Here is a 12,629-nt window from a genome sequence, read left to right on the forward strand (position 1 = left end):
GTAGACACTGTTGACAGGAACATGGGCATGCCAGTGATGTAGACGTCACTGACAGGGACATGGGTGTGCCGGCAGTGTAGGCGTGCTGGTGTGTGTAGACGTGCTTCTACTGTCGGGGGGACGTTCACTTCTGCCAGTGTCTTGAATAGGCTTGGAATAGGCACAAGGCAGACAGCGGCACTTGATGCTCATTTACAAATGATTACAGATGGTGGATGGGTGGCTGATGAAGGGGTGGATGGGGGATGGAGGTGTGGACGGACTCAGGGGTGGGATCTTAGGTGGATGGAGGCGTGGACGGACTCAGGGGTGGGATCTTGGGTGGATGGAGGTGTGGATGGACTCGGGGTGGAATCTTGGGTGGATGGAGGCGTGGACGGACTCAGGGGTGGATGGTGGATGGAGGCGTGGACAGATTCATGGGTGGGATCTTGGGTGGATGGAGGCGTGGACAGATTCATGGGTGGGATCTTGGGTGGATGGAGGCGTGGACAGATTCATGGGTGGGATCTTGGGTGGATGGAGGCATGGACGGACTCAGGGGTGGGATCTTGGGTGGATGGAGGTGTGGACAGATTCATGGGTGGATTCCTGGGTGGATGGAGGCGTGGACGGACTCGGGTGGGATCTTGGGTGGATGGAGGCGTGGACGGACTTGGGGTGGATTCCTGGGTGGATGGAGGTGTGGACAGATTCATGGGTGGATTCCTGGGTGGATGGAGGCGTGGACGGACTCGGGTGGGATCTTGGGTGGATGGAGGCATGGACGGACTCGGGGTAGATTCCTGGGTGGATGGAGGCGTGGATGGACTCAGGGGTGGATGGTGGATGGAGGCGTGGACGGACTCAGGGGTGGATTCTTGGGTGGATAGACTCAGGGGTGGGATCTTGGGTGGATGGAGGCGTCAACGGACTCAGGGGTGGATTCCTGGGTGGATGGAGGCGTGGACAGATTCATGGGTGGGATCTTGGGTAGATGGAGGCGTGGATGGACTCGGGTGGGATCTTGGGTGGATGGAGGCGTGGACGGACTTGGGGTGGATTCCTGGGTGGATGGAGGTGTGGATGGACTCGGGTGGGATCTTGGGTGGATGGAGGCGTGGACGGACTTGGGGTGGATTCCTGGGTGGATGGAGGTGTGGACAGATTCATGGGTGGGATCTTGGGTGGATGGAGGCGTGGACAGATTCATGGGTGGGATCTTGGGTGGATGGAGGTGTGGACGGACTCGGGTGGGATCTTGGGTGGATGGAGGCGTGGACGGACTTGGGGTGGATTCCTGGGTGGATGGAGGTGTGGACAGATTCATGGGTGGGATCTTGGGTGGACGGAGGCGTGGATGCATTGGTGTACGGATGCAGTCACACATGCATGGGTTTAGCAGGCGGGTGGATGGATACAAGGATGGATGCATGCATGGATGCCAGTGTGGATGTGTGGGTGAACGGGCAAGTAGGGGACGTTCAGATGGGTGGGGGAAGATCAGCCCTGAAGTCAGCCGTTCTGGTCCAACCTCAGATCCCCTGTGGGGCGGGACATGGCAGCGCCACATTTGGCGCCTGCTCTCCGGGGAGAGGCTGGGTTCTTTAGCAAGTAAAGGCATTGCTCTCTCTTCCTGCACTGTTTGTGCGGGAGGGCCCACCGTCCACCCGCCTGCCCTGCACCTCCGTCTCCTGCTCTTTGCCAGGTGACCTTTAGACACAGAGCCCAAGCGGAAGAGCCTGGGAACGCCACGTGGCTTCCCCTTCGAGAGGAGCTTTTTAATAAAGGTTCCGCAAGTGAAATCCGTGTTGTAAAGGGTAAACGGATCCCTCTGTGTTTGGCTATTTTTGCTTTTACTCCGCAATCCTCCTCTAATCTCCATAGATTCATCCACCCAGCCCAAAGGTCACGGCCTTTACAACAGGAGAGAAGGGGGCCTTTTCTAGAACGGCTGATTGGCAAGCCCTGTGCTTCTGGAACCCCAAACTCGATCAGACCCACCTGCCATCCTCCTCCTGAGACCCGGCCGGGGGGCACTGCCGCCAGGACCGTGAGGAGCCTGACCCCTCCCACCTGCACCGTCACTCAGGGGCCAGGGAAAGAGAAGCGAAGCTCAGAGCCTCACCCTGGCCCCTGCCCCCCCAGCAGCCCCCCACCCCAGCAGCCAGGACTGGGCCAGGCCTGACCGGCAGCTTCCAGCTGCACAGGGCAGCCACGGGTGAGAGCCACGGCAGAAGTCCTAAGTGAACAGCAGGTTCCGTGGTGAGGCGGAGGGGGGTGGGAAAAGGGGAGGCAGAGACACAGAATTCTGCAAGATGCGACCAGGTCAGGCCTAAGAATTGTGCGTCCTCCTCCAGGTGGTGACCGGTCAGCCCGCTGTGCCTGGGCCAGAGGAGTTCCTGGAACTCAGGGGACACTGGTCACACCTCTGCCTGGCCGGCCCTGCTCTGCCCTGATCAGGGAGAAGGCCCAGATGGGCCCTGTGGGCACAGAGATGGCTGTGGGGAGACTCGAGGGCAAGGCGTGTAGGGTGAACCGATGGCGGGAAGGGTGCCCTGTGGGTAGGGTCTGGCTCCCAAACTCACGCAGCCCATTTCACCCCAGGTCCCAGGGAGGTGGTGCTGGGCAGGGCCATCCAGGTGGTGTCCGGGGGCTGGGCCTGCAGGGAGCCCTGGGGTTCCTGGGGTGGCCCCCACAGGCCGTTCCCACAGGAGGTGGTCTGTCAGCCCAGGTGGGGCCCTGGCGTCCCTGTGGCCTGGGCAGGTGGGCAAACCCGGGGGCGGCCCTCTCCCCGACTTGAGCCCGTGGATCTGATGTGAAATCCAGCTCCTGCCGTGGTCAGCGTGTGCCACGGCTCCTGCACCAACTCCCCACGGCCCCGCAGGCTCTGCACAGCTTTGCACGCAGCGTGCACGGCGCAAATGCAGGAGTGCAGGTCACAGAACCGGCTCAGACCGGCCAGGGGTGGACAGGGACAGCTGTGCAAACCAGCCCCAGTGTGGGCAAGCAGTGGAGGCGCCGGGCAGGCGGGCGGGCGGGCCTGGGGCCAGGGGCTCCTGTGGACGCCTTGCTGTGCCCTCGCCTGGTGAGGGAGCCTGCGGCACACAGGGCCGTGTCGCCCGGGTTGAGTCTGGCTCGGGGACGTAGCAGGGTAAGTAGACGTGTCGCTCACATTCCCAGACCACATCCAGGCTACCAAATGTCCACTCACGCGGTCCAACTAAAGCATTGCACTTTGTGTTCCGTCCCCACCCGGCCTTGCTCCCGGCCAAGGGCTTTAAACTCAGCAAGGGAAATCTCGGGACACGGGAGCCCCTCCAGCAGCAGCCCTGCCCCGTGGGTGCCCAGGAGCGGCTGGCCCACGAGGGCAGAGCCACGCAGGTGCTCTGAGCACAGGTGTCAGGCAGAGGGAGGTGCACGGGTGGTGGCCGGCGGTGGACGGGAACCTGGCAAACTGCACACGGCTGTCCTGGGCGGCCAGCAGGCTCCCTTTACGTAACTGAGCCCACGAGTGGAGCCAGTGCTGAGGCATCAGGCCGCGCTGTGTTTACCTAGAATCTGAATAATTCAGCCTCGTCCCTGCACCCCTCTCTCCACCAGACTGTTTGCCGTGATTAGAACCTGGCCGGGGTGCGTGTTTGCACAGCATTAGTGGCTCAGAAAGACCCCGCGTGACGGCTGGTGCGGCCCTGCCCGGGTTAAGCCCGCTCCCGTGTGGAATCAGAGGTTAATATTTGGAGTAGCTTTCCGGTGTGTGCCTTCCGAGGCGGCGATTAGAGCGGCTCATCTCCTGTGAGCCTCCCTCACACAGGGAAGCCGCACCCTAAATGCTAAACAGCTCCGGGCCTGCAACACGCAAATCTCAGGGCTCAGGAGTGGGGCAAACCCGCCTGTGGCTCCGTCCCTCAAGCTCTGCTCCGAGTCCACCCGGCCTTGGGACGCGGGCCCTACGCGGCGACGTCCTACCTCCGCTCTGTCCCGCCCCACCCGTCAGCTGTTCTGGTCAGTTCGGCAGGCCTTGGGCCCATTCCACTTGGGCGCTGTCCCCTCCGAGCCGGTTCCCAATGCCTGTGCCTCGGCGTACCCCCCTTCAGCAGCCTGGGACGTGGTCAGAACCCCTGGGCAGGTGAAGCCGACAGGGCCTGGTGCGTGGGCGCAGCTGGGGGTGCAGGGCCGCTCCCTCAGCTCTTGCAACGCCTCGGGGGGCTAAAGAACTCCATCAGCACTCGGCTTCCTACCAGACCCGGCGAGCGGCGGCAGCTTCCACAGAAGACGTTTTCCCGAGACGTGGGGCCGTGCCTGCCTGTGCACGCCGTGGCCGCACTGTCCCTGTCCCCCTCTGCCTGTCCAACCAGGCACAAGCCGCTGGGGACAAGCTGCGTGGCTGTGTGTGCCTCAGACGGTGCACGAGGAGCCAGGTGACTACGGCAGGTGCCACAGAAGGCTCAGGACACCTGCTGCCCACACGGAGCTCAGCACCAGCCAGGGGGCCTGGAGCGTCCACACCTTCCTTCTGAGCGGAGACTCCCTGCCGCCAGGACGCTCACGCGACCGCCACCCCCGGTCACTGAGTGAGCCGGCGCCCGTGTCTCCTGTCCTGTCATGACTTCCTGCTTGTGGCACAGACCCGAGGGCCTCTGCCCGGTGTCCCGGCTGTAGCTGCCTGCAGCCCCAGCACCCAGCGGCGGGGATGCAGGAGCAGGACCCGGCCACTTCGCCGCTGCCCCTGCTGCCCCTGCTGCCTGTGACCTTGGGGAAGCAACGGTGGGCGCAGAGCGGCAGCCCCTGGAAGCTTGAGGAGGCCCAGACCAGCAGGAACCCAACCCTGCCAATGAGAGAGGCGCCTGGACAGGGTCCTTCCCCGCTGAGCCCCAGCCCCGGGGTGTGGGGTGCCCCAGGTGTGGGTGTGCGTGTGTGCACAGGTGTGGGGTATACACAGGTGTGGGGTGCACACGAGTGGGTGTGCCCAGGTGTGGGTGTGCATGCGTGCACAGGTGTGGGGTATACACAGGTGTGGGGTGCACACATGAGTGGGTGTGCCCAGGTGTGGGTGTGCATGTGTGCACAGGTGTGGGGTATACACAGATGTGGGGTGTACACAGGTATGGGTGTGCCCAGGTGTGGGTGTGCATATGTGCACAGGTGTGGGGTGTACATAGGTGTGGCTGTTCCCAGGTGTGGGGTGTACACAGGTACAGGTGTGCCCAGGTGTGGGTGTGCATCTGTACACAAGTGTGGGTGTGCCCAGGTGTGGGGTGTACATGGGTGTGGGTGTTCCCAGGTGTGGGGTGTACACAGGTATGGGTGTGCCCAGGTGTGGGTGTGCATCTGTATACAAGTGTGGGGTATACACAGGTGTGGGGTGCACACATGAGTGGGTGTGCCCAGGTGTGGTATACATGTGTGCCCAGGTGTGGGGTGTACATAGGTGTGGCTGTTCCCAGGTGTGGGGTGTACATGGGTGTGGCTGTTCCCAGGTGTGGGGTGTACACAGGTACAGGTGTGCCCAGGTGTGGGTGTGCATCTGTACACAAGTGTGGGTGTGCCTAGGTGTGGGGTGCACACAGGTGTGGGTGTGCCCAGGTGTGGCATCCTGGCACCACAGCGGGCACCCCAACTTGGTCACTTCCTACTGCCACCACCTTGGGGCTCAGCCTGACTCGGGGGTGACAGGAACCTGCGAGCCCTGAAACAAAGGATGAGCTAACGGACAGGGACAGTGAGCCTGTCCAGGCCTTGCTGGTGACCAGGGCACCCGCCAGTCGGGAGCTGAGGTTTCCCAGCAGGCTCCAGGGCCGGCCTCGGGGGGGGGGGGGAGCACTCCAGAGGCTGTGTCACTCACACCGCACCCCAGGGAGGCTCTGCCAAACCCTCTGCCATCCCGCACAGCCGGATACACACAGAACCCAACCCTGCTCAGCTCGGGTTCCTGCCCAGCCGTGCCCCCAGGGCCCCCCAACCTTCACTGGGTGCCTGTGCGAGGGGAGGACGCCTGGCCCCACATCAGAGCCCAGGACACTCCTCGGGGATGCTGGAACCCTCATCCGGGCCACCTCCTCCTCCTCCTCCCAGGGACTCCGAGGACCACCACGGGGCGCTGGCGGCTGGGCCTCCTGGGGCCTTGCTGTGTCCTGCCCCACCCCGCGATGGCCATGGCAGTGCCTCGCGCACCCCCCAAATCAACCAGCGCCTGGCGTCAGCTGGGCAAGATGACGCGGGGAGAAGCGCCCCCCACTATGGGGTGGGGAGTCAGCAGCTGCCGACCCCGCGCCCAGGCCAGGCGGCTGCCAGCCAGAGCCAGGAGTTAGCAATTCTGAAATTGCTCTGTGCTTTTGAGAGCGGCGCGGGAGGGCACTTGTGGGTAATCAGCGGGGTAACTGAGTGCAGAGACCCCGCCCCACAGGCAGCAAGGCCGCGGCCGCCCGAGGCCGCCCCTCGACTCCTCCGGGGCAGGGACTGGTGGGACGGCCTCGGCGTGCCCCGTCTGAGGACCGAGGGGCGGGCCTCTGTGCGCACAGCACAGCCGCTGCCCCGCACGCTGGGCACAGATCAGGGGTCCCGCTCCTCCCTCCAGCGGGGGGTCGGGGGCTCCCCACCAGGGAAAGCCCCTGCTGAGCCCGGGCACCCCGCGGGCCGCAGGAAGGCGTGGGCGCGGCGCATCCAGGACCTGGAGCCAACCCGGGGCTGGAGCAGCAGCTCTGCGCTCCACGGAGGTGCGCGCGGGGGCCGGGGCCGGGCCGCGGGGGCCGTAACAAAGGCGCCCTGCCCCACCCCAGCCTGGCGCAGCGGGCCCCCGGGCGGGCCCCCGCGCTGCCCCAAGGGGACGCCCTGTCCTCCTCCCCTTCCGTCCCCCCAGGGCGGCCGGCCCCAGGGTGGCCCTCCGCGGAGCGCGGCCGCTCCCCGTGCCCTCGCCGGCCCCGCGAGCCAGGCGGGCGCGGACGCAGGGCGGGGCGCCCGTGGGCAGCTCGGCCGTCTGGGCGGACGGCGCGGCCGCGCGCTCCCCCGCAACACCGGCCGGTGGCCCCTCCCGCGGGCGCCCCCTGGTGGCGCCTGCCCGCGCGCCCGGGGAAGGGCGGGGTCTCGCGCGGCCGTCGCGGCTCCCGGGCTGAGTCCACTCTGTCCAGCACCAGGTCTCCCGAGGAGCTCCAAGAGAACTCTCAGAGAACACGGGGGTGCGTGCCGGCGCGGCGACGTCACGCGCTCGGCGGGGGTCAAAGGTCGGCGTGCCCGGGCCGACCCCGCGGCAGGGGCAGTAGGGGAGCAGGGGGCCGGAGCCCAAGCCAGTGGACACTGCCGCCGCCCCTCCCGCCCTGCGTCCCCCCGCCCCGAGGCCCTGACAGGACCGGCTGGCGACCCCCTCAGGTGCCCCCTCCTCAGGCGCCGCCCCCTCCCCCTCAGGTGCCACCCCTCCCCCTCAGGTGCCCCCTCCTCAGGCGCCGCCCCCTCCCTCTCAGGCGCCGCCCCCTCCTCAGGTACCCCCCTCCTCAGGTGCCGCCCCCTCCCCCTCAGGTGCCCCCTCCTCCCCCTCAGGTGCTGCCCCTCCTCAGGGTGCACCCTCCTCAAGGTGCCGCCCCTCCTCAGGTGCCCCCTCCCCAGGGTGCCCCCTCCTCAGGGTGCCGCCCCCCCCTCAGGTGCCCCCTCCTCAGGTGCTGCCCCCCCTCAGGGTGCCCCCTCCCCCTCAGGTGCCGCCCCCCCAGGTGCCCCCGCGTTTGCTCCTGAGTGCGGTGGGGTGGCGGGGTGGCCCCTCCCCGGCGCGCCCAGGGCTTTGCGGAGGAGCTGAGGACGCGCTCGGGGATGGCCGGGGTGGGGGTGGGGGGGAACCAGCCCCCCAGCGCCCGATCTGCGGTCCCGCCCCCAGGGCCGGCGAACGCGGCTGCCAGGGGCGCCGAGCGGGACGGGGCAGGGGCAGCCCCTGCACACCGCGTCCTGGTGGCCTCAAGGCTGACCTCGGGCGCCTCCTCTGTGCACAGGTTGAGGCTTTTTAAGATTTATGTATTTGAAAGGCAGAGTTAGAGAGAGAGAGAGAGAGAGATCGTCCATCCGCTGGCCACAACAGGCCGGAGCTGCGCCGTCCGCAGCCAGGAGCCAGGCGCTTCCTCCGGGTCTCCCACGCGGGTGCAGGCCCAGGGACTTGGGCACCCTCCGCTGCTCCTCCGGGTCTCCCACGCGGGTGCAGGCCCAGGGACTTGGCCATCCTCCGCTGGTCCTCCGGGTCTCCCACGCGGGTGCAGGCCCAGGGACTTGGGCACCCTCCGCTGGTCCCCAGGCCAGCAGAGCTGGATCGGGAGCGGAGCAGCCGGCACATAACCGGCTTCCACACGGGATGCGGGTGCTGCAGGCTGCGGCCTCACCTGCTACGCCACAGCACCGACCCAATGGCTTTTTTTTTTTTTTTAAGATTTATTTATTTTGAAAGAGAGAGAGAGGGAGACACAGAGAATCTTCCATCTGCGGGTTCACTCCCCAGATGGCCCCAACAGCCAGGGCTGGGCCAGGCGGAAGCCAGGAGCTGGGGACTTCCAGGTCTCCCACGTGGGTGAGGGGCCCCAGCACGTGGGTCACCTCTCGCTGCTTTTCCCAGACACCCTTCTGCACAAGTCTTCAAACAGGTGTATTCCTGGCCTCACAAAGGACAGCGCTGGCCGATGCGCCTCACTGGGAGCTGGGGTTGGCCTGGGGGGCTGGCTGCAGGTGGCCTCCCCGGGGGAGGAGGACCCGAGTGCAGGATGCAGAGAGCCGGCGCCCTCGCTTGTTCTTCCCCACGTCGGTCCCTAGGTGGCGCCAAAGCCCGCAACTGGACGGAGCGGGAGCTCGTGTTTCCCGCAGCTTGTCCCCCAGCTCCCGAGGCGCGTGCGCAGAACAGCAGCTGCTCCTGCGACAGATGAGGCCGATGCTTCCCAGGACCACAGACGCGGGGGCCACCTGCGTCCCACGCTGGAGTGCCTGCTTCAAGTTGCGGCCCTCTACCCCGATCCAGCTCCCCGCGGAGCCCCAGGAAGCCGAGGAGGGATGGCCAAGTGCGTGGGGCCCTGGATGGATTTCCTGGCTCTGGCCGCAGCCTGACCCAGCCCTAGCTAGTGGGGACATTTAGGGAGTGGACCCCGGACGGAAGACACCTGTCTCTCCCTGCCTTTCAAGGAGACAAAAATAAATCAAACGAGAACGACCCATCTTCTGACTGGAAAACGCGCTGCCAGCAGGGCGGGGGCCTGGCCCGGTGGCACATGCCCGGGACGCCGAAGGGGAGGGAGCCACAGGGGAGGGCACTTGCATTTACACTGGGACTAGAATCACTTCGCTACCCCAAAGACACACTCAGGACCAGAGAAAACTATGTACCTGCCCTGCTGGTAAGGCCCGGCCTGGGGACAGCCCAGATGTAGGGAGGCTGGGGAGACGGGATCGTGGGGAGACCGGGATCGTGGGGAGACGGGATCGGGGCCGCGCAGCCGGGAGACGCAGGAGCGTCCCCGCCGCGGGCAGCTGTCCCAAGCACAGACCCTCGGCAGGAAGAGAGATGCAGAGAACTGAGCGGAACTCTCCAGATGAGACACAGCCCCTGGACTGGCAAGTTCACAGGAAGGATTTAAAGCAAGATGGGGACTGCAGAAATGTGCCAGTGAACCTGAACTCTAGGCTTCGGGAGCTCTCCTCCAGCAGGAGCGCGGGGGACGCCGGGCAGGCGCAGGAAGGGCCAGCAGTAAACTTGGGATGAAGCCTTGGCAGGCTCGCCTTCCGCCTGATGAGCCCCCTGAAACGAACGAGCTGCGGGCGCCTCCGGCCGGCAGAGGGGGCCAGCCAGGCGCCTCATCTGCTGCCCCAATCGCTGACCTCTGACTGTAAAGTCCTCACGGCGCCCAGAGGAGGAGACCAGGGCAACGAAGGCGGCGCCACCTGCAGGCCGCCGTCCGCACCCCGTCAGCAGGCGCTGGAACACCAGCCGCTGCCGCCCGCCCAGACCTGTAATTAGTGAGGACACCTTCCCCCAGATTGAAGCAAATTAAAAACGCTTTCATGCAAGGAACGGCTGGTGGAGCCCACCCCCGGCCGATCGACAAAGCAAGAGCCACTGACGGAGGACGCCTGGGTCTACACAGAGCGACGGGGAGGCCAGAATGGACCTGTGCATGCATGAGTGCGAAATATGTTTTTGCTCATTTTTACGTGGTTTAAAAGAGAACAGGCTGTGTGGAGTGGAAGCCACCATGTATCATGAAGTCGACGGCAGACATGAAAGGGAAAAGCAGACGACAGAGAGGGGCAGACACCTTCGAATGCGTGAAGGCAGATTGACAACTGCACGGAAAACACTGAGTAACTAAAACAAAAGGCTGGCTGAGAAAGCAATAAAGAATATATTGAGGGGCTGGCTCTATGGCAGAGCGGGCAAAGCCACTGCCTATGACGGTGGCATCCCCTGTGGGTGGCAGTTCAAGTCCCGGCTGCTCCACCTCTGATCCAGCTCTCTGCTATGGCCTGGGAAAGCAGTGGAAGATGGCCCAAGTCCTTGGGCCCCTGACCCCTGCACCTGCTCCAGGCTTCTGGCTTCAGATCGGCCCAGCTCCAGCCATTGCGGTCATTTGGGAAGTGAATTAGTGGATGGAAGACCTCTTTCTCTCTCTGCCTCTGCTTCTTGGTAACTCTGCCTTTCAAAAAACCAAATAAATCTTTAATAAAAATGAATGCATTGAAAGTATAAAACTAATTTTTAAAACGAAGGCAGAACCAAGAAGAGAACGAACACCTGCTGTGCCCAGGAGAAAACACGCTGAGCAGCGCACTCACTCACACGGCCTAAGACCCAGGGAACGGCAGAGCCCGCCCGCCGAAGGAGCGGGGCAGCCGCCTCCCGCTACTGCGGGAAACGCACTCCAAAGACAGGCACGCTGAAGGCAGAAAGGAGCAGCCAGCCCGGCAGCGGCAACAAAAGCCAGAGCAGACTGAGCTGTGCGCCCCCGGGTGCTCCGCGCGCTGGCTGTGTGGCCCAGCAGTTCTGTCTCTGGGGATTCGGCCAGGAGACTCTGCAGCCTCAAAGGGCTGGTCCTGCCATGCTGGGGCAGCCCCTCACAGCAGCCCGGGCGGGGACAGAGCTGCTGCCCCATCCCAGAGGTGATCCCACAGTGCGGTGCTGCACTCAGGAAGCAGAGCCGGAGGCAGAGGCCGGAGGCCTCCATGTTGTCCCACCAGGACAGACTTAACCCTCAGAGCGGCAGAAAGCAGCGCCCACGGCGGGCAGAGCACCGGCCACTTCCACATCCGCGCCATGGCAGGCGCCGCGTGGGCAGCCGACTCCTACAACTGCACGCCGAGTGGCTTTGGTAAATCATTCCACAGGTGCTTGCCCCTGCTTGCCCCTGGCTATCTGCAAAGAACCAGAGCCGAGCGTGAGGTCTGGGACAGGCGGCCGGCAGGGCACAGCGTCTGCTAACACCGCCAGGTTCGGGCTTGTGCAGCCACTCTGGTGAGCCCTGAAGAGGTCAGAGCGCATGGGGAGAGGAACCCAGCAGGGTGAGCAAGGAAAATGGGGCTCCATCCGGCTGCTCCCAGTGCGGGACAGGCTGCCTCCGAGGCGCCCCCACCCCGGCCCCAGGAGCGTGTGCATGGCACAGGGGCCCTCCCCTTCCCGTGGCTGACCCCTGGTGCTGCCCAGGAGGGAGGTTCATGGTGTGGGGTGCCGTCCCTGCCCCCTCCATCGTCTGACCAAGGACTTCACACAGGTGAGTCTATCAGGACTCCGAGCCATGCAGCCAGGTGCAGCAGTTCCATCTGTGTCCTGGGACTTCTGGAACACAGCCTCCTCCGCCCAAGGCCCGCACACGACGGGCTGATACAGCGCTTACAAAGTTAACACGTCACCCATTAACCAGGAGCTGAGCCCAGCGCAGGCCGAGGCCCAGGCCCAGGGAGAGACCCGAGTCCCTGCTTCTTCAGGGATGGGTGGCCCTGGAGCGGGGCCAGCAGTGCAGGGACAAGGACAGGCGGCGCCTGTTGCTTGAGCAGGCACCGCTCCCTGGCCTTTCCCACAACCACTGCCAGTGCCGACAGGAGGTAACACGGCACGCACCCTGGCTGTGTGGGAACAGCACGGGGAGTAGCTCCTGCGAGTCGAGAGCCAGCTACCACGTGGGGGGCTCTGGGAGGCACAGGCACACACAACCCGACACGGTCACACCTGCACCAGCGCATGGGGCCTGGTCAGCGCCGTGAGCACAGCAGGACGCCCCTGGGCCCCTTTCCCACGCCTGGATGCTCCTGTCACCCTCCACCCACGGCCTCTCCCCTGGCAGAGCCCCGGAGCGGCTCCCACGCAAGGCTGTGGGCCTGGAGTCTGCCAGCAGCCCCACCTCCAAGGCTCTCGCAAGGGACCTCTCCTTCATTCTGGGGCCCGGAGTCACCGCAGCTCATCTCAGGCACGTGTCTCTGCTGGGGTCCGGCCAGGGCGGGGCTGAGCTGACCACCCTGCAGCAGAGTCCCCCAGGCCCAGGCTGTGAGCTCGCCTCAGAGGGCAAATGTCCTGCACCACTGCCCATCAGCTCTGTGACCGCTGTTAATGGCATGAGGGGTGGACATTGACCCTCGGGGCACCAATGATTCCAGCTCACAGCACTGGCCTGCAGCCCGGCAGCAAAGGGAGGCCACAGCCCAGA

This window comes from Oryctolagus cuniculus, chromosome 14 (assembly GCF_051225735.1).
Source record: "Oryctolagus cuniculus isolate XC-2025 breed Fujian yellow rabbit chromosome 14, ASM5122573v1, whole genome shotgun sequence".
Lineage (NCBI taxonomy): Eukaryota > Metazoa > Chordata > Mammalia > Lagomorpha > Leporidae > Oryctolagus > Oryctolagus cuniculus.